Source organism: Pezoporus occidentalis, unplaced genomic scaffold (assembly GCF_034315485.1).
Source record: "Pezoporus occidentalis ecotype Australia unplaced genomic scaffold, CSIRO_AGI_Poc_V1 ctg176, whole genome shotgun sequence".
NCBI lineage: Eukaryota > Metazoa > Chordata > Aves > Psittaciformes > Psittacidae > Pezoporus > Pezoporus occidentalis.
In genome coordinates this window covers 650,177-675,166 of record NW_026913596.1, presented here as the reverse complement: position 1 = coordinate 675,166, position 24,990 = coordinate 650,177, and the positions used below count along the sequence as shown (strand labels likewise).

The following is a 24,990-nucleotide window of genomic DNA, read 5'->3' as shown; positions in this document are numbered from 1 at the left end:
CAGAAGATGGCTTGCAGGATCCCAGGCCTCCCTCATGCCCATCAGGCTTATGCTAAACAAGGTGAAGAGGGGAGGAAAGTCACCAACCCTTGCAGCCAGAGGTGATGGCACAGGGTTGGCAGGGTGAGGAGCTATCCCAGCGTCACCACTAGTGCTATTGGGGGGGGCATGGCAGAGTGTGGGCCATTTTTCTCCCTCTTATCTAAGCTATTGCCTGTCACTTGTTTCTGTTTGCACTGGGCAGATAAATGCTGTGATTGCTGGGATAACATCTTTGTCTGGTGCTGTCCTTGCAGTGAGAATTTAGGGGTTTATCCCCTGCCTTAACCACAGGCACCTCACGTGGATGCTCGGGGTGGACCATGGCCCCATGGTGCTGTCCATACTCCCTGAGCAGCACTGTGGCTCCCACCCTTTGCCCACTCAGGATGCTGCAGGCAGAGCAAGGGGACACAGACTGTTCTAACACAATCCTGGTTTGCTCTGAGAGCAGCCTCCTGCTGTACTGGACTCCCTGCTGCTTCCCAATCACTCTTTGCTGACACGCAGAGCAGACAGGCTGTGGATTCAAACGTGCTCCCTGTGCCCATGGCGGGGGTGCCGCCTCCTCCCTTTCCTGGGAATTATTAACGCTTGGAGCCAGGGTCCTCCAGCCTTGGGAATGTGCAAGTGATGGATGCTCCTCCGTTGTCTTAATTTTCCTGTTTGTTGCCCCCGGGGCGAGCGCCCTGTGCAGCTGCAGGCTCCGGGTGCTCCTGCTCTGATATACACACCTTCCTCTTCCTGTAGATCGTATCTTTTATGGGTGCTGTAACTCACTCCGCTTCTTGCTGGCTGTGGCAAGGAATTCATCTCTCCTCTGCCTGAACGTGGTCACAGCAGGCTATGGGGGAGCTGGTTTCTAAGGTACGTGGGCTCCCTTGCTCCATGTGTGTGTGCCTTTGGAGTGAGAAGCAGGAGGTCAGCCCTCCTCCCCATGGGTTAAGGACCGTGGAGCCCACCGGAGGGGTTTTAAATAAGAGCTTTGGCCTCTGCTCATGTAAAAGTCATTCCCTGCTTCAGCAACACTGCCGAAAACAAGCTCTTTCCAAAGAAGCCAGGATTCTCTTTCCATCGCCGCAGTCATGGCAGTGGCAGGAGGTCTGCAGGACAGGGGTGCCTCAGGTCTGGTTGGCCACGTATGTGGAATGCTGAGGTCCAAGACCATCTCCTTGCTCAGGTGAGGTCGGTCTGACCGGCAAGCTGCTGTCATCGGAGAGCATTGGCTCTGCAGGTAGAGGCGCAATATTTGTCTGCTTTGACAGGCTGGATTGTATCAGAACCACTCACAGCTCGCTGTTAAGCACTGAGCAGCACTAGCTGCTAGATGCGGTTACCATCAGGAGGCTGGTGAAGCTCCCCGGCTGCCTCATGTCAGCCTCATGCTCATGCTCTCTTGGACTGTGGAAAGCACCAAGTCCCATCTGGATCCAGAGAGGAGAGATCCTGTGCCATGGCCATCCGTACCAGCCCTCATTGGAGACCACATGAGCTTTGCATCCCCAGCACCGACTGCTGCTTGGATATGAGCAGCCCCCCCTGCCTGGGGCTGAGGAAGGGCCGCTGCAGCTGCCAGAGAAGCCGGTGACTTATTGCTCTAATAAAAACCAATGCTGCTTATTTGAGCATCCTGCAAACCAGGTGGGAAGGTGGGATAAATCCACCGGGTGCCAGATCCCGTCAGCACTGCAGCCCTCGCTGATGGGGCATCACTTCGCTGCCCATGCCCTCGGCCAGGCAGGACTCCCATCTCCTCTCTCCTGCTGCTGGAGGTTGGATGCTCACAGCAGGTCAGCACAGCCAGGTTCCAGCACCTTGGCACTGAGCGATGCACCTTGTTCCCTTGTAGCAAACCCAGAGTCTATAAAAGGGAATAAAATACGCAATGCCACGCAAGCAGCATCCCTGAAGAGTGGTAAAGCACCGAAGTGCTGCTCCCGTGACATCAGAAGAGAGTTTTCTCTTTAAACAAATAACCTCAGTTAACAAAGTGACTGTTCGAATGCTGTAACAGCACTTGGAAGGGAGAGAAGCAGCTCCTTGCAGCAGTGGGACGTATCCTGCACTCCGCAGCATCCACAGCCTCGGGCAGCCAGAGCACACGCTGATGGCGAGGAGCAGGATGCAACCCCGCTGTCCTGCTGCTAGAAACAGCTTTAATTTCTCCTAGTGCCTCATGTAAAGTAGCCAAGCGCCCAGGTCTTGCACCCAGCAGGTCCAAACACTGCTTTTACCCCTGCGTGGCAGGAGAGGCCACGCAGCAGCGCTCTGCTGGCATTGCACAGCGCTTTATCAATGTTATATGAAGGCGCAGCTCCTGCGCTGCACCCCTGGGACCTTCCAAGCCGTGCTGGTGCAAGCCGTCAGGAAAGGAGTGCTCAGTGCACAAAGCCCAGAGACAGGTGACTTGGAACCATCCTGGCCTCGATGAAGTTGCCTGCTGGAGCTGCCCGGTGCAGCGCAGGGAGAGCTCGGTCTCCCTGGCAATGGTTGCCATGCGATAGCTGCCGTGGCACTGCATCGCCTGACTTCAGTCGAGCGCACGCTCCTTCCCAAGGGAATGCGCTCGTGTCAGAGTCCCCAGGGAGGCACAGGCACCGAGGAGCCCAGCAGTGGGAGGGCTCGCTGCGGGATGGATGGGTCCTGCTGATGGAGAGAGGAAAAGAGGGACTGAACCGGGAGACGGAGCTGCCCCAGCTCTGCAGCAAAGGCACAATGTGGCTGTGGCAGCCAGAGGGAACGTGTTCCCAAACCATGCCTGTGTCCTCTCCGTCCCAGGTCCATAATCCTGTGTCACCGTGGAACACAACCATCAGTCACAGCGCTGCAGGGGATGCAGTTTGCCAAATGTAACGTGGCCTGCAAGACATCTGTAACCCATCTTTTGTAGTATTCAGCCCCAAGCTGTGGTCTGTCTGCACAGCCTCTCCTGCGCTCCTGAAGCTGATGGGCTAACAACTTTACAGTAGTGCTTTCTGTCTCCCAGCGAGCACTTAGCCTTGCACCGTAAGATAGCTCCTGGTTTGAAAAACACAAAATCTCTGTAGGAATGTAAGGTTTTTATTTTACATCCAAATGTAAAAGCAATAATTGCATTCATGCAGAAAACCAGTGGGAAGAGGCAACACCCCCAGATGAACAAGCGCTTTGTCTTTTGGCTCCCCGTGACTAGTTGAGCTCAGAGCTGTGCACCCATCCAGTGCTGTGAGCGATGTGAATTGTGTATGGAGGGGGTCTGGCTTGGAAAAGCAGTGGATCAGTGTTTAAAATGCATTGAGAAATACACACCAGTGGTTCAGAGAACGTGCCTGTAACTGCTGCACCCAGTGCTGTGTAGAGCTGGGTCCTGAAGGACCGCTTGAGCTGGGGTCCGTGCCTGCATCTGTGGTGATCGAGCGTTGTCCCGGCAGCAATCCCCTCGTGTCTCATCCATTACCTACATCTGATTTCTGTATCCGCTTTCCCATGTGAACAATGGCGTTGAACCGAACGCCAGTCATCAGACAGGCGTAATTGGATTTGGGAAGTGTTATATTGTGAATTAAATTGACTGATGGGGAAGTGCCAGTTTTATTAAAAGTCTTCCTTCAGATGATAATTTTATATCTGTGAGGATGAATTGCAAGAGTACTTGAAGGCATCAGTTGAAAACGATGAAGTCATTTTAATAAAGGCTGACTTTCCCTTTCGTATACTTCTTTTTAAGTGCTTTATCTCTTTGTGGGAAACTCTATCCAATTCCAAACCAGAACCTGTGCCCAAAATGCCACATAATCAAGCAATTACTTTGCACCCGGAGCCCGGGCGCACACAGCCAGGACTAAGTTGTCTCTGGGCAGCCCTGGTTTGGATCCTGCTGGGGTGACCTGACTCCCGGGGGCAATCACACATTGGCTTATCAGGGTTTTCCTCTTCACACACCTTCACCCCTTGGGAAAGCTCTGCCTGGTGCCGCCTCCACAGGAAGCTCTGGCTGTGAAGCCACAAGTGCTGTCCCTCAGCGTGGCCCTGGGGTGATGGATTCAGGCTTCATCCCTTGATGCATCAGGGTCTGGAAATGTTTTGCTTCATTTTTCCCTCTGAGCCACTTTTGTGGTTTGTTTTTTGCATTATTGCTATGGATGTGGGGAAAAGCAAATGGGCTGAATCCTCCGGGTGGACAAGAAGAGCGGGACAATGTGCTCTGCTTCAAACAGCCTTGAAGCGGAATTCACTGAATAAATCCAGGGATTATAGCAGCATGAAAAGGCTGGAGTTTTGCAGTAAAAACCTGTTTCTGTTGTATTATGTTAAATAGCATCATCATATGCAGATAAGAGCAAGCAGTGCCCCCAGACATGGATATGGGATGTAGTTAACATCTGAACTGATCGGCACTGAGCCAGGATCAGGTGGAAGGCGCTGGCATCACTTTGCATCCTGCTCCTATGCATGTAGTGGAGCCTCACTCCTTGCCATGTGCCTTCAGGGGTTTGTACTATCGCCCCATCAGTGAGATGTTGGAGGGAGCAGCTTTGGGTACCAAGGGCATCGCCAACACCTTGGCCGCTGCCTCCCCATCAGCTCCTCCTGGGTCTCTGCTGCCTCCTCCCGTTATCCTGGCTCTGGTTGGGTGAGGAGGATGGTGAGCTGTGATTTCTCCATCACGTCAATGCTTGTTGATCTCTGTTCTTGAGGCTTCAGTGGAAATCTGAACACTGAAAAGATCTGCTTCCTTTAATTGTATTTTCCAGAAGAAAGAAGTGGGAAATGGAGCAAGGGAAGGAGTAAGAGGGACAAAACCCAACACCTGGAAACTTCCCTGACTCTCTCCTGCTGAAAGAAGTTTATTATTGGACTTGATGGTCCTCGTGGGTCCCTTCCAACTTGAGGTATTCTGTGATCCTATGGTTGGCTTTGTTCCATAATTTCACAGCAAGGAGATGTTTTCTCTCCTCATTGTTGCCAGTTGTGGCACTGCTGAAATCAGAAGGGTTTGGGGTTTAGATGTCAGGGCTCACGGGGCAGCTCACAGCCCTCACTGCTTCATTTCCCTTTCCTACTTGAGCTCATTCTAATTAAGTGTCTTAATAAATCTTTGATGTGCAGTTCAGCTGAAATGGGGCTGGAGCCGTGGCTGTACAAGCACTGGCCGATGTAGCCTGCAATCCCCGAGTCACCTCTGACTGCTCATTCATCACCAGGCAGCGTCCACTTCATTATGTCTCCATTGATCAGTTAAATACTTTGTGCTTTATTTATCCCACCGACAGGAAGCAGAAGTGCAGGAACAAGAAACAATTGGGTTGGACTGATACCTAAGGAAGTAAAATGAGCAGCTAAAAGCTGCGCTACACCCGGCTTCCTTTTCGGATGGGGCTCAGTTGGGTTTGGGATGGGGCTTTTTTTTCCCTATTTATAAGGCAAAATCAGTGAAAAGCTCTTTGGTCAAAGTTCTAGTGCTCTGGCCCATGGCAGAAGGGCTGGGTGCTGTTACCACTATGTGGGTGATGGGGATATGAACCCTTGTGTGTGCAGAGACCTGTCCTGCCCCTCTGTTAGAGGTAGAAAGGCACTATATGAAAGGATAGGCTCAGATCTACCCACTCCTCACAAGAGGAATCCCAGATTTCAAAATATAATTAGAATTCTGGTTGTTCTTTGGTTGATCTAAAGCTCTGTCTTCTGCCGGAACGGGTCTGTGCTGAAATGGTTTGAAGTCAGATACTTTAGCTGCGCAGAGAGCGCGAGGCCAGATTTGCATGTGAAATGACTCATGCCAGAAATGATTAAAAACACCAGAAAAGTTGAATTTAAGACTTTTTTTTGTTACTTACTATCAAAGTTTTCCAGTAATTTTCCACCCCCTCAGATGAGCATCGTTCCGATGAACTGAAGAGAAACTTTCTCTGCTATTCATTACTGAGGGGTCTGAGGGGAATTCTTCGTGTTTCAGTGAAAAAGCAAAGCTAAAAATAAAGGGGTTTCCATCAGATAAGCTTTTTTGTGGAAGATGAGACTCTGGGAAACATGAGGACAGCATTTTATCTTGTGAATGGTGGTGGCAAGTCGTTAGGAAGGGAGAAGGAGCAGGCAGGGTGCGTGTGTGACAGGACCAGTGAGTGCTGTGCCACTGCCGATCCCAGTGCTGGACAGGCACCGTGAGCAAGGTGCAGGAGGTTGGATGGGTTTGTGGTGCTCCATGTCAGTGTTTTAACATTTGAAATTCCCATTTGGAAAAGCAGCCGCTGGGCCCAGCCCCAGGATGAAGCTGACATGCGCTTTCCCAGCCGTCGCTGGCACTATCAGCACAAGGCTGCTGCCAGCCCTGGAGCCGAATGCAAACACATGAAGCTTGCATGGTGCTTGTCCAGCCCTGCACAACTGTTTGGTACAGATGTGCCTCAAGGCCTGGGAGCAACTGCTGCCTGCATCCCCATCCCACCACATCCCCATCCCACCGCGTCCCCATCCCACTGCATCCCATCCCACCGCGTCCCCATCCCACCCGCATCCCCATCCTCGGACACAGCAGTTAGTCCCTGAGGAAAGATTATTTGCATGATTAAAACAAGGGGAGCAACAGCACAGGCAGCAAACCTTAACTGTACTCTTACGAAACAGAGACAGGTCAGCAAATGTCTTAAGATGTCTCTACTAATGACAGCAGGATCTGTCAGCTGCTGGGAGCAAAAAGATCTCTCTCCATCTCTGTAGATGTGGGGCTGAAATCGTATTTGTATGTAGATGCGGCTTCTCTAAATGCACACTAACTTCCCAGTTGCTACAGGAGATGTTGCATATTCATGGCAGGAGAGCCTTTTACCAGAGCAGGAGTTTTCAAGAGTGCTTTGCATGATTTTTTTCTCTTTCTCCGCGTGTCAGAGTTCGGCTCACACTGAAATTAAAACCCATCCGAGACGGATCATGCGCAGCTCAGCAGGGCATTATTCTCCAGCGAGTGGCAAGGGAATGGTGGAGCAGTAATGCACAGCTTTTGTAGCCCTGTCACTTTGATGAATTCCTCAGCGCTGGCAGCATAGGGAGCTTTGTGTCCCATCAGGAGGTGCCCGCGGGAGCAGCAGCGCAGGCTGGGCTCTGGGATACTCGTGCTGCAGGAGAGTGATGTGTTTTCTGTTAATCAGCAATCCGCTTGTTCCCTGTAAGCACAAACTGGACATGGGGAATGTGGTTAGGAGGAGTGCTGGCTCACCCCGTGCTCTTCCCCACAAGTGGTCCCTTTGGCCATAGGACAGCCCTGGTAAAAGCTCCTCCAAAGCCAGCCCATCCCACTCAGCAAGTCAGCAACAGCACCGGCTTTTTGCATAGAGAATCCAAGTGTAGGGCACCGAGCAGGGCGAGCAATGTGATCAGCGTAATCATCCCATTAACCACAGATGCTGTTCCCCTAATCTGTGATTTCAAGTCGAATGCAACCAATAGGTCTGCTCAGGATACTCACAGCCCGGTTCATGAATCATTGAATATAGAGTGGTTTGGACTGGAAGGGACCTTAAAGCTCATCCAGCTCCAACCCCTGCTATTGGCAGGGACACCTTCCACTAGAGCAGCTTGCTCCAAGTCCCTGTGTCCAACCTGGCCTTGAACACTGCCAGGGATGGGGCAGTGACAGTTCCTCTGGGCACCCTGAGCCAGGGCTAAATCCCGATCTCCTGAAGATGCTGAGCGAACAAACACAGGGATCTGGGTGGTCCAGCCAGGCTGGTGCACTCCTGGGATCCCATGGGATCCCGGCTCTGCTAGGGAGGGTCGGCCGAGGATGGCTACCCAGGAAGAACTAAGAACAAATCACAGCTTGGAATCATATCTGCCTGCAAACATTTCCATGGCACATCTGCTGCCTTAAATTGGGACCTGAATATTCATCTCCAAAATGTATAATTTATACTTACAGCAGACAATTCATAATTTAAGTGTTATTGCTCTAAATTAAGTATAACACTTAAGCTGGCTGTGGACCAGACAACTAAAACCAAGCCACCATGAAGGGGGGAATGTGCTCTCTGCAGTTCATGCCACAGGGTACCACTGGGATGTGGACATCGGAACGGAGTCAGGCCTGGCTGCCTGTGACACCCCTGCTTGTGTCCTCTCCCTTCTCCAGCCCTCCAACAGCAGCCACTGGAGAGGGAAAGCAGAAAAAAGTCAGGAATGAAAAAGGAAAATTAAACATGAAAATTTAATTAAATCACCCTTTGATCACTCTCTGTGGAATGGACTCCGTTCGGAAGATTATTTGTTGGAGAGCAATAATAGCTTCTAATTAGGATGGGATTCAGTGGGAAATGAGGGGTTTATTATTTATTTCTTTTAATCAACCCGTTTTCCCCCTACACAAACCAACACAACTCCACACACGTTACCAGCCAAGTAGTGTCCAAGTTATGTGTTATAGCCTGGTCATTTGCTGTTGTCTACCCACCGGAAACCTGTGGTTTAACATCACCAAAGCAGCCACTGGAGCAGCGCTCTGTGCCTTCACTGTGACAGGCAGGGCACTGGGATTTCCTTTCCAAGTCCCTGGGAAGGAAGGGAGCAGAGGAGCGTTTTGCCCTACCAGGTCCTCTCCATGGGTGCTGCAGGGTGCATGGGACCATCCCCGCTGGCTGGGATGAAGGGCTGGGGAGCAGGAGGAGCCCGGGATGTCGGAGCAGGACTTTGGGTGGGAGTCACATTCCTCTTCCCAGCTTTGGCTCCCACACAGTAAATCCCCTGAAAGAGCAGCCGTGGCTGCCTTGGCTTTGTGAATGAGGCCCTTGAAGATTTGCATATATCATAATACATGTGAGTCACAACCAGCCAGCGTTTCAAATGCTCACTGAGAGAAAGAACCAAATATCCCCATTAGAGCTTTTATCCCCTGCTATTTCATATCACAATAAAATGTCAGAAGGAAAAGAGAAGCAGATTTCTGATATTATTACTTTGAACTTTTCTTGGCTATACTCCCCTGAAGCATGACATTTACTGAGGAGAGGGAAAAAGGAAGAGGCTGGAATATCTCCTTAATCATCTTTATTTCAGTGCTGTGGCATCGAGTGGCCGGACATCATCTGCTGCCCTTATGGGAGCAGTGGTTGGGTGGCACTGTGTCCCCAGAACCCTGCCATCCCCCTGGCACTCAATCTCCATGCCTCTACCTGCACACAGCTGAGGAGACACAACAGGCACCATTTACATCATCATCATCATCACCACCATTATCAATATCAACATAACAAATGGTGTAGTATAGCATAGCATGGTACAGTATCGTAATATAGAATCATAGAGTGGTTTCTGTTGGAAGGGACCTTAAAGCTCATCCAGTTCCAGCCCCTTGCCATGGGCAGGGGCACCTTCCACCAGAGCAGGTTGGCCAAGCCCCATCCTACAGCAACATCTAGCATTTTCCAAGGCCGATCCCATTGTACTCCTGGGAGAAGCAGCACAAAGAGCCAGTCCCCATGCACGTTGACATTGCCACCCCCAATGGCTTTGTCCTTTCCATGCTCCTGAGGCCTGGCTTTGCCGTGGGATTTACACCACGTCGTAAAGGTGGCTCCAGGGGACTACGTATGAATTCTAAGTCATCAAAAGTTCACAGAGCAAGGAAAAGTGTGGATGGATGTCATAAAAAAGTGAGAGGAATAAAGTGTTTCTTCCGTCAAAAGCTTTTATGAGTCCATTTAAGAAATCCATTTTAACTGTATTTTAATTTCATTTATGGGCCTAATAAAGTCAGATGGTGTCAGGGAGATTCACAAAGGTGAGCACTAACACCACATGCAACTCCCATTTATGAAATAGCCCAAGTCTGGCCATGGATGGAGCTGCCAGGAGCTTTGCTGTGGGGGACCAGGGTGGCCAGGGGTATCCCACCCCCTTGGGTTGCAGGAGATGGGGACTATGGCAGTAAATCTAATTTGGCAGCTCCATCTCTTGTGTGAATGTGGCAGGGATATATCATGGCACCGGCGCAAGGGCCCGGGGCGGGATGTGGAATTTCTAACAGGCATTACAAGAGGTACCTGCAGAAGGAAGTTCTCGGAGCAATGCTTTTCCTATGGGCTCTGGGCAGCTTTCAGGGCAATCAGGAAAACCAATCCAAACTGCAGGCACTGCGGAATCTTGTGCAGTCGGGATTTGGTTATGCGGGAGGTCCTGGGAGACGGATGCATTGACCTGCTCCAGCGGGCCGGAGCGCTGCTGCGATGCCGCACGGGGGGCTCCGGCTTTGTGGGAATGGCTTGAATCCTCCGAGCTCCAGACCCAGCCCCAGAGCTGAACCATCAAAGCGCCCTGTGAAACGCTGGGCGTGCGGCCATCACCGGGGTCCCGCTCCTGCCAGGGCCGCTGAGGTTCGCTGCGTGCGGCAGGGGCAAAGGCAGGGAGAGGAGCAGCGGCGCGGGAGGAGGAGGTGTTGTTATGGTAACAGATGACTTGTGCTCTCCAAAGGATGCACGGCTCTGGTTTAACAGGGAGAAAGCGCCGGGAAGAAGGGAAGGATGATATTTCAAAACCATTTAATGGGACGTGAATTGTCCCTGGAGGGTGCAGCGGCTCAAGAGGGAGGACGAGCGGCGTTCACAGCCAGCCCTGTGCGCGGAGCAGGGCTGCTCTGCCGCTGCCGCACCTCCGAGGCACCCCGGCCCCGGCACACTTTGCTGGGTCTAAAGCCTCAGCCTCTGCCAAAACTGGATGCCAGAGAGGGGCTCTTCATCAGGGCCTGTAGCAACAGGGAAGGGTGATGGGATCAAACTGAAACAGGGGAAGTGCAGGCTGGGGATAAGGCAGAAGCTCTTCCCTGTGAGGGTGCTGAGGCGCTGGCACAGGGTGCCCAGAGAAGCTGTGGCTGCCCCATCCCTGGCAGTGCTCAAGGCCAGGTTGGACACAGGGGCTTGGAGCAAGCTGCTCCAGTGGAAGGGGTCCCTGCCCGTGGCAGGGGTTGGAACTGGAGGAGCTTTAAGGTCCCTTTAACCCAAACCGTTCTATGATTCTATAGGATGTGCCAGGGGGAATCCAGAGCTGAGGAGCCCTGTGTCCCAGAGCTCCTGCCTTCGGCTCTGCTTTGCCGAGGAAAGGCGGTGCTTTGATACGGAGCACAATCGTTAGGAATGTGCCAGAAACCAGGTATTAATAGAAGCACTATTAGAGAATTTATGGGTGATTTAAGATGCAGCCCATTCTGCTAGTGAATGCCTCGTCTGTTTAAGAGCAGTAATTGCCTATTATCTAGCAGCTTCTAATGTGCTTGGCTCGTGCTGGTGTGACACACGAAGATGCAGCACATACTGAAAGAACTAATGCCAATTCAAAGGACCTGCTTGTAATTTTAAGCACAAGAACCCAATAAAATTCAAATGGCACGGAGGGAGGGGGTGAAAAAGCACACGGCACAGATTGGTTTGGGTTGAAAGGACCTTAAAGCTCCTCCAGTCCCAGCCCCTGCCACAGGCAGGGACCCCTTCCACTGGAGCAGCTTGCTCCAAGCCCCTGTGTCCAACCTGGCCTTGAACACTGCCAGGGATGGGGCAGCCACAGCTTCCTTGGGCACCCTGTGCCAGCACCTCAGCACCCTCACAGGGAACAGCTTCTTAATGTGTTAATCTAAACCTACCCTCTTTCAGCCTCAACCCATTCCCCCTTGGATAGAAAGGAATCTTGCTGAAAGGAACCTTTCGGTGGCAAAAAGCTCTCTTGGCAGCAGAGGGAAAGTTCCTGCTGTTCAGCTTGCAGGGCTCTAGCTCGCTCAGCAAAGAATAAATGCCTTTGGAATAGCAGCCGCAGCAGCTGGGAAGTGCCTTTGACTGTCTTCTTGGCAGCTGTTAATATATAGCGCCTGCACTTTGACGTGTTGATCTTCCTGGTTGCACAAGGAATTGAATTTGATTCAGATTTATTTGTTCTAATTTGTGCCTCCTGTTACTTATCGCCGCAGCATCGCGGCCTGCCGATGGGTTTTGTTCAGCCATCCCCCTTAAAGCCTCAAAGTGCAAACACACACCGGAGCAGCTGGAAACACAGTGGGCAAAGAGCAAACAGGCAAACAAGGCAAACCCCCCAGCCACTGCAGAGCCCGGCCCGTTTTGGTGCGAGGTTCACCAAGAGGAGTTGGGGTGGTGGAATCGGCTCCGTTTCTTTTCCAGGGGCTTCTTGTCCTGGCTGCCTGTACCCGGCTGCACCTCGACCTGCCTATGCCTCGAGGACATAGAGGGTGATGCTGATGGGAATGCTCACGTTGCTGGGGACTGTGAAGCACTGTGGGGTGTTTCTCCTGAGCAGCAGAGTCTGTTCTGCTGCCATGGACATCCTCTTGCTCAGGTTATCATGCCCTGCTTCCCACTTGTCCCCTGCAGCCTTGGTTATTTAAAGCCTCATTATCGGAGGGCTCAGCACTGGCAATTCCAGTGGGCTTCAATCTGCTGCTCTGCACAAAAAAGGGACAATGAGAACGACCTCCTTTCGAGAGTGCTTGGAGATTTGCTGATCAACAGCTGATCCAGGAGGTCAGGATCAGCAACAGGGATTCGCAGTAAAGACAGGAGAGCTTTGTCCTCTTCTGTGGCCATCCCTTTGTGGCTGGTGTGTGATTTTTATCCCTCTGAGCAGCGCACACAGCCTCTGGGTCCCGGGCTGGTGCCATCCCTGCTCCTCCAGTCGAGCCTTCCCTCCTGTTCCATGCCCGGCCACTGCACCTACATTGTACTACCAAGAGCCCATCATTTCTCTTGGCATCAGTGATTGCCCATGGTGCTATGGGGAAAGAAAGCCTTCAGAGTGAATTGGAGCATGCCTGGCTTAAACTGCCATCCTTTGATCCTCACAGTGCTCCGTTGTACCTGGAAGACCCCAGTGCTGGACTTCCCTGTGCAAAGGAGCCAGGTCATCCCTGAGGCTTCTTCTAAAAAGGTCAACAGTCTGAGCTCTTTAATTTCCTTTAGGGGAGAGGATTTTCCCAGCCCCCCACCTTTTCTCCATGGAGAAATCCTGCCTTTTGCCCATGCAGCGTTTCCTCTGCTCCTGTTGCCAACAGGCAGCATTTTCTTGTCTCCTTTTTCAACCCTCCTATGTTCTCCTTGCAGGTGGCACCGTAGAAATCCATAAACACATGACAATGCCATACAATGGCTCTGGCAGGTCACACCACTGTACCTGGCTTTCCAGAGCTCAGGAGCACTTGAGCTCTGCTCTCCTTGAGGCACTGCGCAGAGCATGCCTTACTGCTGGGGATGTAATCCAGCTCCTCGGGCCTCCCGTGGTGCCCACAAGTGACAATGACATGGCAATCAATGGCAATGATCTCCCAAGTAGCCTGGCTGATAAACACGCTCTGGAGGCTGCTGCGAGCAGCTCGCTCTGAATAAATTGGGTTGGATGTGCACAGCCCCAGGTGAATGCACTCTGAATCCATCCCTCCACCCCTCTTGCTGCTGGGACCCTGCTGCTGGGGTGGATGGAGCACTGACGAGCTCTCTACCGAGCTGCCTGTGCCTGCAGGGGGGACAAGAGGACCTGGATGCACATCACCATGCCTGTACCACTGCTCTCAGTGGCTTGGGAAGAAGGACCAGTTCCCCAGGTGCTCAGCACAGGTTTGCAGGAGGATATCTCTCCCCCTTGATGGGAGGGAGCACAGAAGCAGGTGGCAGTGGTTATCCCAGCTATTTAAACCCATCACTAGAGGTTGCCTCCATTTGCTGGGCTGTTCTGCTGGGTGCCTGTACAGAAACCTCAAGCTGGGAGACCCATGGGCTGGGACTGCATGCGGTGAGTGATGGAGCCAGAGCTGGAGCTTTTCCCAGCAGGTGATGGGAAGGGTTGGGCATCGTGCTGAGGCAGCGAAGCCATCGGCATCATTTGGCTGAATGTTTGCTTTGTGCTTGCTTTGTTCTTGGAGCATGTTTGAAAAATTAACAGGAAGGTGTTAATTGTGCTTGGTTCTCACTAGGAATTTGCCACAAGTGAATTGTGAGTGGAGGGGAAGGTTTTAAGCTAAAAGAGGGTAGATTCAGACCAGGTATAAGGAAGGAATGTTTGCAATGAGAAGTACTGGAAGGGGTTGCCCAGATTGGGGGTAGATGCCAATTAGATGGGAACATTCAAGGCCCAGTTGGATGGGGCCCTGAGCAATCTGATGTAGTTGATGTCCCTGCTGACTGCAGAGCCCTGCATCCATCCAGGGCTGGACTGGATGAGCTTTAGAGGTCCCTTCCAACCCAAACTGTTCAGTGGCTTTATTGAGGTTTTCACTTCAGCTGGGGGCGTGGGGGGGGGCTTTAACTAAAGCTTGGGTCTGAAAACTTGCCCCTTTACATAAAGCTTGGGGAGATGCATGTGCACACACTGGCCCCGTGGTTCCTCTGCTGAGCTCTGTGACTCCTGCACCGACACAACAGGGAAGCCTCTTAAACCTGAGGGTAGGCTCCGATTTACAGTTCTGTTCCACAGAAAATATACATCAGCCTTTTGATCCCCAAAGTGGGCTGGGGAGAAGGATTGCACTGAAGGATACAGGAGGAGAATGCTGAGCTGTGGAATTGTGCTCCCGCTAACATAACGAATGGCTGCAGCCAGCAGCTCTTGCCAGGCTTCTGCGTACTTCAGCCGCCGTTTAACACAATCATTTTCTTTTCCTGGCTATAAATATGTTGGAATTCTCTGACCTCGCGAGCCAGCATTATTCTTGGAGGCAGAATCACTTCTTGCTCTGTGGTTAGTTCTGGTCTTGAAGCTCCCTGACCCCTGACAAGTGCGTGAAGCCCAATTTACAAAGCAAACCGGACACGGGCAGCAGACCATAGGGGGAGGCAGGATGAGGAGCGGGGTCCTTTTGATGTATCCTGTGCCAGCACCTTGGGTTTGGGGTGATGATGAGCAAAGGACATCACTGCAGTGGGCAGTCACGGTCCCCAGAGCCAGGCAGAGCCCATCCTCCCGCCTGCAGACCTGGAAGGTGTCCCAGCCCATGGCAGGGGGTTGGAACTGGATGAGCTTTAAGGTCCCTTCCAACCCAAATCACTCCGATTCTATGATAAATCAGGACCGTAGCCTCCTACATATTTGCCACCAATCCCATTTTTTTGTCAAAACCCTCTTTTTTATTAATCACTTCTGGTTTTACAGAGCTGCACAGTCACTTATCAGCAAACCTGCTCTGATGTTTTACTGATCGTGACCTTGTCCCTATAAACCCCTCGCTATTGCTCTTCCCTGTGAAATCACTGCGCCGTAACAGTGCTGGAGTGGAAAGAATTTATGGCTTAAATAATTTATCCAGATTTGGTACAGAGAGTCTTTTGAGGAGATTCATCAGCTAATAAAGAAAATTGATTCTGGAAGCCAAAGTCAATACGGGGTTAGAGGAATGCCACCACTCACCATGGGCTCCCTTCCAGAGGGTTCTGCTGCTACACCTGGCTGCTCTGCCCACCTTTCCCTAGTGTTTAGGGAGTGCTTTTCCTCTGTGCAATCCGGCAGACAAATACAGTGATGTTTTAGAGATGGATGTATCCAGAAAATGGCCCAAACTGGCTCTCAGACAAGGAGGTAGAAGTGATGCTATGACTGGGGATGAGGGAGGCAGCCCATGGAAGGTGAAAAACAGCCAAAGGAAAGGCAGGTAACAGGGAATTTGGCAGATGTATTTGGCTGATTTGTCCTTCAGGTGTGTTTCTCCAAGTCTTGGAGGTACAGGTGTTTGTCTGCCCCCATGCACTTTGTGTGCCAGTGGTTGCTGAGACCCACCAAGACTACTGTGTAAAAGCTGAGGAGCTTTAGGCTTGTTGTCCTTCCCTCGCTGTTCCTCAAAGCCATTTATCCAAACCACCCTGATCACCATAAGAAATTAAAGACATCTTTGCCCTGATGTGGGTTTTGCCCTCACTTTGCTGCCTGCTGTGAAGCCACATCTCAGTGCCGCCCTGTCCCTGCTGCCACCACTGAATGCAGAGCCAGGGCTGCTGCCCTTGGAATCTGGGGGGATCAGACGCAGAGGGCAGGTTGGCTCTGACACCGGGCATATAGAGGGGGAAGAATCCCAAGTTCATGGCAATGGTTCCAGCTGAACATCTCCACGTGCCAAGCCCGCTCTTGGAGAGCGATTGAAGCTGAAACTTCAGAGCCATTTCCTGGTACAAATCATCCAAGCGGGATGAAACAATCAATGGGAGATATAATCGGTGCCTCGTCTCTGCAGCCAAAACCATCTCATCTGTGAACACAAACTCATTAGGAGTGTGATCAATGGGGTCTGAAGGCAGGAGTTGGGGTGGTGAAGCTATCCGTAGGCTCTCTCCTTAACCGGCACTAATGGTGCCGTGCCGAGAAGCAACAGCATCCGAACCCACTCATGGGGCCAGCGGAGGGATGAGGAGCCCTGCATCACAGGAGCTACCTCAATAGCAATGTGATGCTTTAGTTTCCCAACAGCTTTTTCCTCCCTTGCTGGAGGGAAGATCTTTCGCCCTCGTTGGAGTCAATGGGACCTGCAGGAAAAGTGCCCCTGGCATGTTTAAGGTACATCCAACCACCAAACCGGTGTCGGAAGAGCAGGACCAACTGTGGAAAGACAGAAGAAGAGGAGAGGTGTGACCGCAGTTACTGCTGCAGAGGTTTCCTGTGCCCTGAGGTCCCTGGAGCGGAGCCTGCCTTCAGCGTTGGCCAAATCTGTATTCAGGAGGGACCTGATTCAGTTTCTCTTCTAAATTGCCTGCTTGATTGGATGTATCAGAGCTGCACTTTGAGAAACAAAGCTCCTCTCGCTGCTGTGACCTGGTATCGGTGTAAGGCATGACCCAAAGCCTCTCTGCTTCCTTGCCCTTGCTCAGCAGCAAACTGGGCTCAGTGGGTACCCTTCCCTTGACAGCATCACTCGCTGTCAAGTCCCTCTTTGCCCAGTGCACGCTCCTTTTCCCATCGCACCAAGCATGAGATATCCCTGGTACAAACCCTTCTGGGATGCAGGAGGGAAAGCACAGCCTTGCTGCCTACCCAGCATTGGCTCCTTCCTCAACGGATCCTCCTCAGGGCTTGCTGCAACAGCATGAGGGTGAACAAGGTCAAGCAGGCTAAGAGATGCAAAAAGGGGGGGGATTTGGCTCAAATAATGAGGGAATTAATTCTGGAGATGCTGCGATGGCCCATAAAGTTAATGAAATATTGCTGAAGAAAGGGTAAACAATTAGGACTATTAGCTGTAAAGATAAACCAAGGCCTATTGCCCTCAGAAACACTGAAAGTAATTAAATTGAAAATTACAACATGGGAGTACAAAACCAGAAGCAAATAAATAGAGAGAAAGAATTAACTGGCTTAATATCATGATGATAATATTATTAGCAATAGGAAGTGGGGATTGTATGATTAAAGCTGTTTATTCTCATTCCCTTTTGCTGAAAGGGGGTGGTGAAGAGCTCAGGGTGACAGGCGGAGACCTGCAGCTCCAGGGTGTCTGCCTGGGGTCCTGGCCCATCACTGTGGTGTATGTATACATATGTGTTAGTGCTATTCCCACTGCCAGTAAGGGACTGTCCTGCTGGGCCAGTGGAGATCAGGCTCATCTGCCTGCAAACCTCCCAGTGCCTTAGGAGAGACCTCTGTATGAGTCATTACCACTCCAGTTATTGGTTCCATTGAAAGGGATTAGATCCAAATTAATTTGTGGTTTGCCACCCAGAAATAGTCCTCCTTCAAGGGGACAGATCCTTCTGTAGCATCCAAGGACACTGGGAATGGGCGACGTGATGCCTGAGTGAATCGGGGATGCAGCAATTCCTGCTTCCTGGTGGGAATTACCTCGCAGCACAAGTTGTGTGTTTTACAGCTGAATCTGTCATGCAACGTTTGCAAGCATCGAATACGAGCACCCAAGCTGTGAAGCTGCTTTCTGCCAGTCTTTATCCTGATATTCCTGGGAAGTGCTTACAAAAGGCTTTCGGATACGTCAGATGATGCTTTCCGTGTTGTCTCAAATTTGCTTTCTGTTTCTAAGGAAAACTCAGGCTTTCAACTCCTCCTATCAACTGAAGCATCCAAACAGATTCCTAAAGCTCCAAATGATTCACGACCTCATTAAATGGGGGGAATAAAGCAGAGTCTCGGATAGCTCCCCCTCTGTCGTCTCCTTGGCAGCACAGAGCAGCCCGCAGAGGCCACATCCCCATCCTGTAGTGGGACATTGCCAGGTGGGAGTCAGGACACTGGGATCACGCTGCCTCATCACCAATTGCATCCAGCTTGTTGTGATGTTCATTGACAAGGGCTCCCCTGCAGACAAGCGATGCTGCTGTGGCGTTGGTCCAAGCCTGGCTCCTCACCTCGCTGCTTTGCTCTAGGCAGGGAAACCATTAATACGACAGAAGTGACCTGCAATGACTGCTGCTGGATTATTTAATCTGGCCAGGCTCCTTAGCTGCCATAAGAGAAGACAAACTGCCTGCCTGGTGTTTAAAGGTTTGGGGATGTACGATAGCATTGATTTGGTGTGTCTGAGAAGGTGCTGCTCCTTTGACTTGCTGCCAGCAGCAGTTGATGACAAAGCACCCACTGGTGCTGGTCCTCCCCATCCATCCTCTGCAACTCATTTCCACTCAGGATTGAGTGGCCGGCGGGTGTCAGGAATAACCCGGGTAGCAGGGAAGAGGTGGTATGAGGTGACAGGGAGGAGAGCATCTCTGCTCCTCGCCCAGCCCTGCCCTGGGCTCTGTGGGCCCCTCTATGGCCACTGTTGCTCTGGGCAGCGACAAGCCAAGCAGACGGAGCACTTTGCCTCTTGCTGGGAATCATTAGTGCCAGTCCTTGGCTCCAGGAGCAGGAGAAGTGCTCCCAACTTCAGGCATTTAGCCAGCCTGGAGGGCAGCCCGGTCCCTGTGGTGCCGGGCTCACACCAGAGCCACCTCCTGCTCTCCCAGCACCATCTCACTTCTTGCCTTGACCCACTGTCCCTAAAACACCTCCATCACCCCCGCAGTGAGCTCCTGGGGCTGCCAGCCTGGAGATGAGGCAAAACTGGCCACCAGGACCACTTGCCCCCTCCGAAAGCCACAGAGCAGGGGGATGCAGGGCTCTGCTCCTTGCAGCATGCTGGTGACCCAAGGTGTCTGCCTATAAACCGGGGCAATTACACCCCTGATCTAGTTTACATGCAAAATAAAACCAATTCCTTATTCGTGTTCCCATCCACAGATTCCCAGGAATAGCCCACAAAGGGAAGCTCTGAAGGAAAGCTCGATTAATTCTCGGTGGCACTTTTAAAACGCCGCTTTTATTACAATTCAGCCTTTTCACGCACTTTGCCCTTTTCCAATTCATTTTTGCTCTTTTGAGGTGGAACGGGGCTGATGTTCTGCAGCTCCCATTGCTCAAGAGCGGTTTTTAACTCTTGATCTGCCATGGTAATGAACCTTCCCTGCTGTGCCTGCAGAACCAGGGATGCTCTGGGGATGCTCCCAGGAGCAGCAGCATCCTCTGCTCCCCCAGCACAGGACTGGATGCAGTGGGGTATGCAACGGGGTGCAATCAGCCCAGGACCGCCACCAGCCCCCCCCCCAGCTGTGCCATGCAGTGCTGTTTTACAACGCAGAGCAACAAAACCTCAAATGTACTGGAAATAATTCTACTATCAAATGCATTCAGCTCTGTTTGTTTGCTTTGAAATTAACATCGGGATGAAATGATTCAGTGCACTACAAAGAGATCCCTCGGCTTGACAACAGTCGCGGGCAGGTTTTCTTCCCCTTTCAGTTATCACAGGAGAAAACATTTCAACATCTTGTCTGCTCAGCGCAAGAGAAACAGCTCTGTGCTGCGTGCCTGGGAAACGGGGAGCTTATCAAGGAAATCTCTGGCATCAGAGGGACGAGGTGGCAGAGGCAGCCACGAGGCACCTTTCCCACGTGTAATGTGGGGAAGGAGGGTCTCTGGGGCAGCCTAGGGCTGCTCCTGTTAATGCTGGTGTCCATCATTAAGACAATGGGTCCCGAGAGAGCTGGAGCCAAAGGAGCATCCGCATTAACAGGGTGCAGAGCCAAGAAATGGGGCAGAGGGAAAGTTTCTCAGCGGTTTTCCTGCAGAGAGAGGATGGAGATGGCCGGAGATGCCAGGAGAGGGAGGAGCGGGTGAAGCACGCACGGGTGCATAAGCCGGACAAGTCGCACAGTCTTAAGCCTAGGGGCACAATTAGATGTGGGGATGGGAGCTGTGACCTCGAAAGTATTAGGGAAGAGGGCTTCTAATTAGGAGGCAGAAGGGCCTGGCGCTGCTTAGCCTGTTTCTAGAAGTCTTTAAACTGCCCTGGATGACTTTAGTGCCAAGATGGTTTGCAGGACGAGTGGAGAAGCCTTAGCAAAGCTGACCGAGAGAGAGGGGAGGCCGGGCTGGAAGCAGGGACATGCTCCTCTGTGGTGGGAGAGCAGCGTTTGAGGGTCCCCACCGAGCAGCTGAGGGATGTGGAAGCCTGAGCTTGTTGGGGTTCATTTCTCTTCGAGCTGGTTTGAAAGCGTCTGCCTTTCCAGAGCCAACGAGGTTACTGAAGGATCACACTCACTGGTTCCACCAGCTCTCTTCCACCCACCTAATGAAAACAAATGCCACCCGGGACATGGGCCATCCTTCTCATCTGTCAGCCCCCCCATGGACGGGCTGGCTTTAGACTGCTTTTTATAGATGCTATTTTAACAAAGGAACCAAATTACACCCTGGTTGCTCCAAGATGCATTCAATTCCCAAACCGTAATGGGGCTGTTGTGGGTCTCTGGGCATTAATCCTATTAGTGTCAGGCTCTGAATCTGCGCCTGGGTGTGTGAGGTTCAACTGGCCCTAAGAGGGCATTTTGGAAGCAGAGAACCAAAGCCTATGGCAGCCCTCAAACAGGAGGGAAGCAGAGAGAAGCTGGGCAGCAGGAAGGGGTATTTGTGCAGGCAAGCAGACAGGAGCTGATGAGAATCAATCGGTTTGCAGCAGGACCTTGACTGCAGCAGCTCCTATTTCCAGCTTCCTTAGCTCCTAAGGACCTCCAAACTTTAAGACCATTTTTTCCCCCTCAGTGTTCAAGTCTCTGCTTGCCAGCCCTGCAGGTAGTGTGTGTGTGTGTGTGTGTGTGAATGAGTGCAGTGTGAAACAAATACAAATAACGGCTTCTTTTTATTGTGAGATAAAAGAAGGCAAGGGGAGAGTGGAGAAGAGCTTAAACAAAGCTCTGCAGCTCGGGCTGGGAGCAAGAGAAAGCAGCAGACACGGAAGCAGGTGACTGGTGATGTGCCTCTTGGCTGCCTGTCTGCAGCCTCAGGCACTCGGTCCATGCACAAGCCCTCGTGCAAGGCATGCACTTGTGCTCCATGGTGTGACTGCACCCCTGGGGAACCCCAAGTGCTGCCCTGTCCTTCCCAGCTGCCCCTCGCTTGCCTTATTGCTGCTTTCTGGGAAAACAACTGCAGGTGCAGGGGGAAAAGGGTTTAGTGATTGTTTGGGTCAGAAACCAAATATTTGGGTGTTTTGTCTTAAACTTCTTACATTCGGACAGTGTTTGCTTCTTCCCTGTGCTGAAATGGGGCCAGGAATTGCATTATCCATATGAGAACACATGGACAGGCTGCCCAAGGAAGCTGTGGCTGCCCCATCCCTGGCAGTGCTCAAGGCCAGGTTGGACACAGGGGCTTGGAGCAAGCTGCTCCAGTGGAAGGGGTCCCTGCCCGTGGCAGGGGTTGGAGCTGGAGGAGCTTTAAGGTCCTTCCAACCCAAACCACTCTGGGATTCTGTGATGCTGTGAAAACCACGATCTGTATCAAGCAGCCAGCACAGGGGGAGGACATGGCTATATGGAGCAGGAGAACATGAAGATGTGTTTTCTGGTTGCCTCTGCTCGCAAGAGGGATTTACCCTTGAGCGCTTGTGTTGCTGCTGTTCTCTGGAGCAAGACACCTGCTTTCCCCACAAACAAAGCCATAAATCGTCCTGCAGGCAGGTTTCAAGGGGAACAAAGAGCGGAGCTGGGACGACAGGGACGGGGAGCAGAGAGAGGACGTGAATTACTTGAAATATTACTGAAAACTTCCATGCTATAAATACACTTCTGATCATGGCTAATCAATCACTGTAATTATCCCATAAATAAGGGAAAGGCTGCCTCAGTGGTACCTGGCTGCTTTCTGCAGGCCTCTGGAGCAAATCTGTTAGCATCTTAAAATAAACTGTTTGCTCCACATCGTTTGTTTGGGCTCTCCAGGCTGCACTGTCTCCTCATTCATTTTTCATCGCCTTTGGTTTGGTCGCTGGGAACGGTTTTGTGCTTTTTCCCCTGTCTGACAAAGAGGCGCTGGGGGGGAGCATGTTTAAAAACCAACTGGAAAGCGCTCGCTTTTCTTCTGTGCCATCAGGGGTCCTGACAGCAGAGATCAAAGTTCCCTTCCGCATCCCCCTGGGCTGGCTAACATCCGTGCTCGCCTCTCGGCTGGGGAGGGGATAAGCTGGAGAAGGGAATGTGCTGGATGAGGGTTATCCCGCGGTGCATCCCAAACCCAACCCGCCCGTCCTTGCTGCTCCCGGTGGAAGAAGCCTCTCTGGGAATGCCCCGTGGTGCTGATGCCAAGCCAGGAGCGGGTCCTGAGCCACGCATCAAACACACAGGAAAACGGGGAAGGAACGAGGTTCCCATCCTCTGTTTGCCCCATGTATTTCTGGGGGAGACGGGAGCTCCCGACGGGCCCGCGCTGTGCTGGAGAGCAGCAGGGGCGCATCGCTGCCTCAGCTGGCAAATCCTGTTTGTGTCATTCCGTGTCTCTTCAGGGGGAAAATGATCAATCAGCTCCGCTTACCTTTACAGCGGCGGTTACAGGGAGAGCCTGTGCGTGTGCACAAACCGGTCCTGGTGCTCCCCGGGGCAGGGAAGCAGCCGCAGCATTTACGAGTTCAACCCAAGGCCGGGAATCCCGCAGCCCCACGTCACCCAGGACCTGCTCAGGAGCCTGTTTCTGCAAGAGTTTCATAAGAGATAAAGGCAGGATCAGTCTGTGATAAGGTTTTACCCGGGGCGGAGGTGAGGATGCTGAATGCCCCTGCAGCCAAGGTGAGCCCTGCTACCAACAGGCATGATGCGCTGGGGCTGGTATCCAGCCCCCATTCTCGGAGCGCTCGGTGATGCGGACTCCTCTGCTTAATGTCTTTTCCACAGGGCTATAAACTCGCAACACACCATATTTTTCCTTTTATAGATCAGCATTACTAATTTATTGGCAGTTTACTATTTGGAAATGTCCTCATATAAATTAATGGGAAGGTAATATTAATCCTCAGTCCCTGGGGGAGGAGAAAGGCAAACAAAACCCCCATTCCTGGTGCTCAAGGAAAGGCAGCCCATTAAATCATCCCCTTTGCTCTGCAGGGGCCACCGCTCCAAGGGCACAAGTGATGCAGAGATGCTCCAGAGCTTGGGCTCCGGCTCTTCCCATGGGTCCCACAAAGCCAGCACTCAGGTTGGTGTTTATTGCTCCTCTGCATCTCCTGGGTCCTCTGCATCTCCCTCTGTAACTTCAGTGGGGAAATGCACTTTCCATAGTGCCTTAGAGGCTTGCAGACACCTCAAGACACTTCAACAAGCATTTAATTACCATTGTATGAGTCTATGAATTAAAACGGCCCAAAGGGTTTGTGCATCCCTTCCCTGAAGCCAGACAGGAGGGGGGGTGAGGAGCTGTTAGGCACATGCAGAGGAGGAGGAGAACTGTTTTTTTTTAGAGGCATGAGCTGTTATTAAGGACTTCTCCTTCATCTCATGTGCCTTGGGAGCAAACTGGAAGTTATCTGCCCTCAATGAGCACTTCCAAGGCCAGGTTGGACACAGGGGCTTGGAGCAAGCTGCTGTAGTGGAAGGTGTCCCTGCCTGTGGCAGGGGTTGGAGCTGGAGGAGCTTTATGGCTCCTTCCAACCCAAACCAGTCTGGGATTCCCAGTGTCTCCGGCTCGCTGAAAGCTTTCCCAGCCTCATGGTGCAGCCCTGGAGCGGAAGAGGAATGCTCTACCTCCTCCTCCTTTTTGTTTTATAAAACTATTGCCATTTAGAAGGAAAGCAGATTGAGTTCAATCACTTCTCCTGCAGTAATAGAGAACTGCTGCGGCTCCGGAATACTGACATGCAGGAGTCAGGATCGCTTTTCTCGCTGAGCAGATGAGGAACAGGAGTGATTATTTCGTATCACTTATGGAAGAGACCTTACAGTAGTGTACCTGCTGTGCGTTGATAAATAGCACCCGCAGATAATAAGGGCCTTAGGCAAAGAGCAAGGAAGAAAAAAAGGCTTTCCAACGTGTGAACACAAACGCATTAAATGTGAACTAAATTGGCCTGCTCATTCCTCAGATTCGCAAAATTAAACCGTGCCAAAGTGTCAGCGTCTCTGAGATTGATGAGACAGCCAGAGCAAAGGGAATCTATAACAGCCCTGCTAGAGACGATCGGGGGCATGAAGAGGCACGGACTGCTGATGAATCCAAGTGCTATCCTTCTGTACCAGCAATGGAGAGCTGGAAAAGCCTGGGGAAACGGCAGCCAGTAGCTGTGCTTCCCAGCTTTGCCATGCCTGGGTTTGCTAACACTGGCTGCCTCTGCCGGGGCCATGGTTTTAAATCAGGATGTAGTTGCCATGAGGTTACTGGGAACTTGAAGTTAGCAAAATTGAAATCATCTCTGCTATTGCCCTGACTGCACCTCGTGTCCCCCGGGCCCTCAAACTGCTGCCATAGCTTGAACCCATGCTCCTGCAGAGGTTCAAGAAGAAAATACACCTCTAAGTGGTGTCTTGTTTCCCATACCCCCATTTGCAAGCCAGGGCTGGGTTATCTTTCCTTCCCCCGTGGGGAGCAGCGCGAAGCACTGCAGCCCATAGCAGCACAGGCAGAGGAGATCTCTGCTTTAGTTCCACGTCTCCACGCTGCTGATACCTCCCAGCCCCTGGGAATGGAGCCACCTTGGTTCCCCTT

General features: G+C 51.8%; 1 long non-coding RNA gene across 1 annotated transcript; it reads left to right on the top strand.

Annotated features, from left to right (window-relative positions):
• The first annotated feature begins 23,238 nt into the window (after window positions 1–23,238).
• Window positions 23,239–24,401, top strand: LOC134161528 (uncharacterized). Its single transcript, XR_009964011.1, has 2 exons — window positions 23,239–23,487; window positions 24,110–24,401. It is a non-coding gene; the product is annotated as an uncharacterized LOC134161528 (long non-coding RNA).
• Window positions 24,402–24,990: the final 589 nt, after the last annotated feature.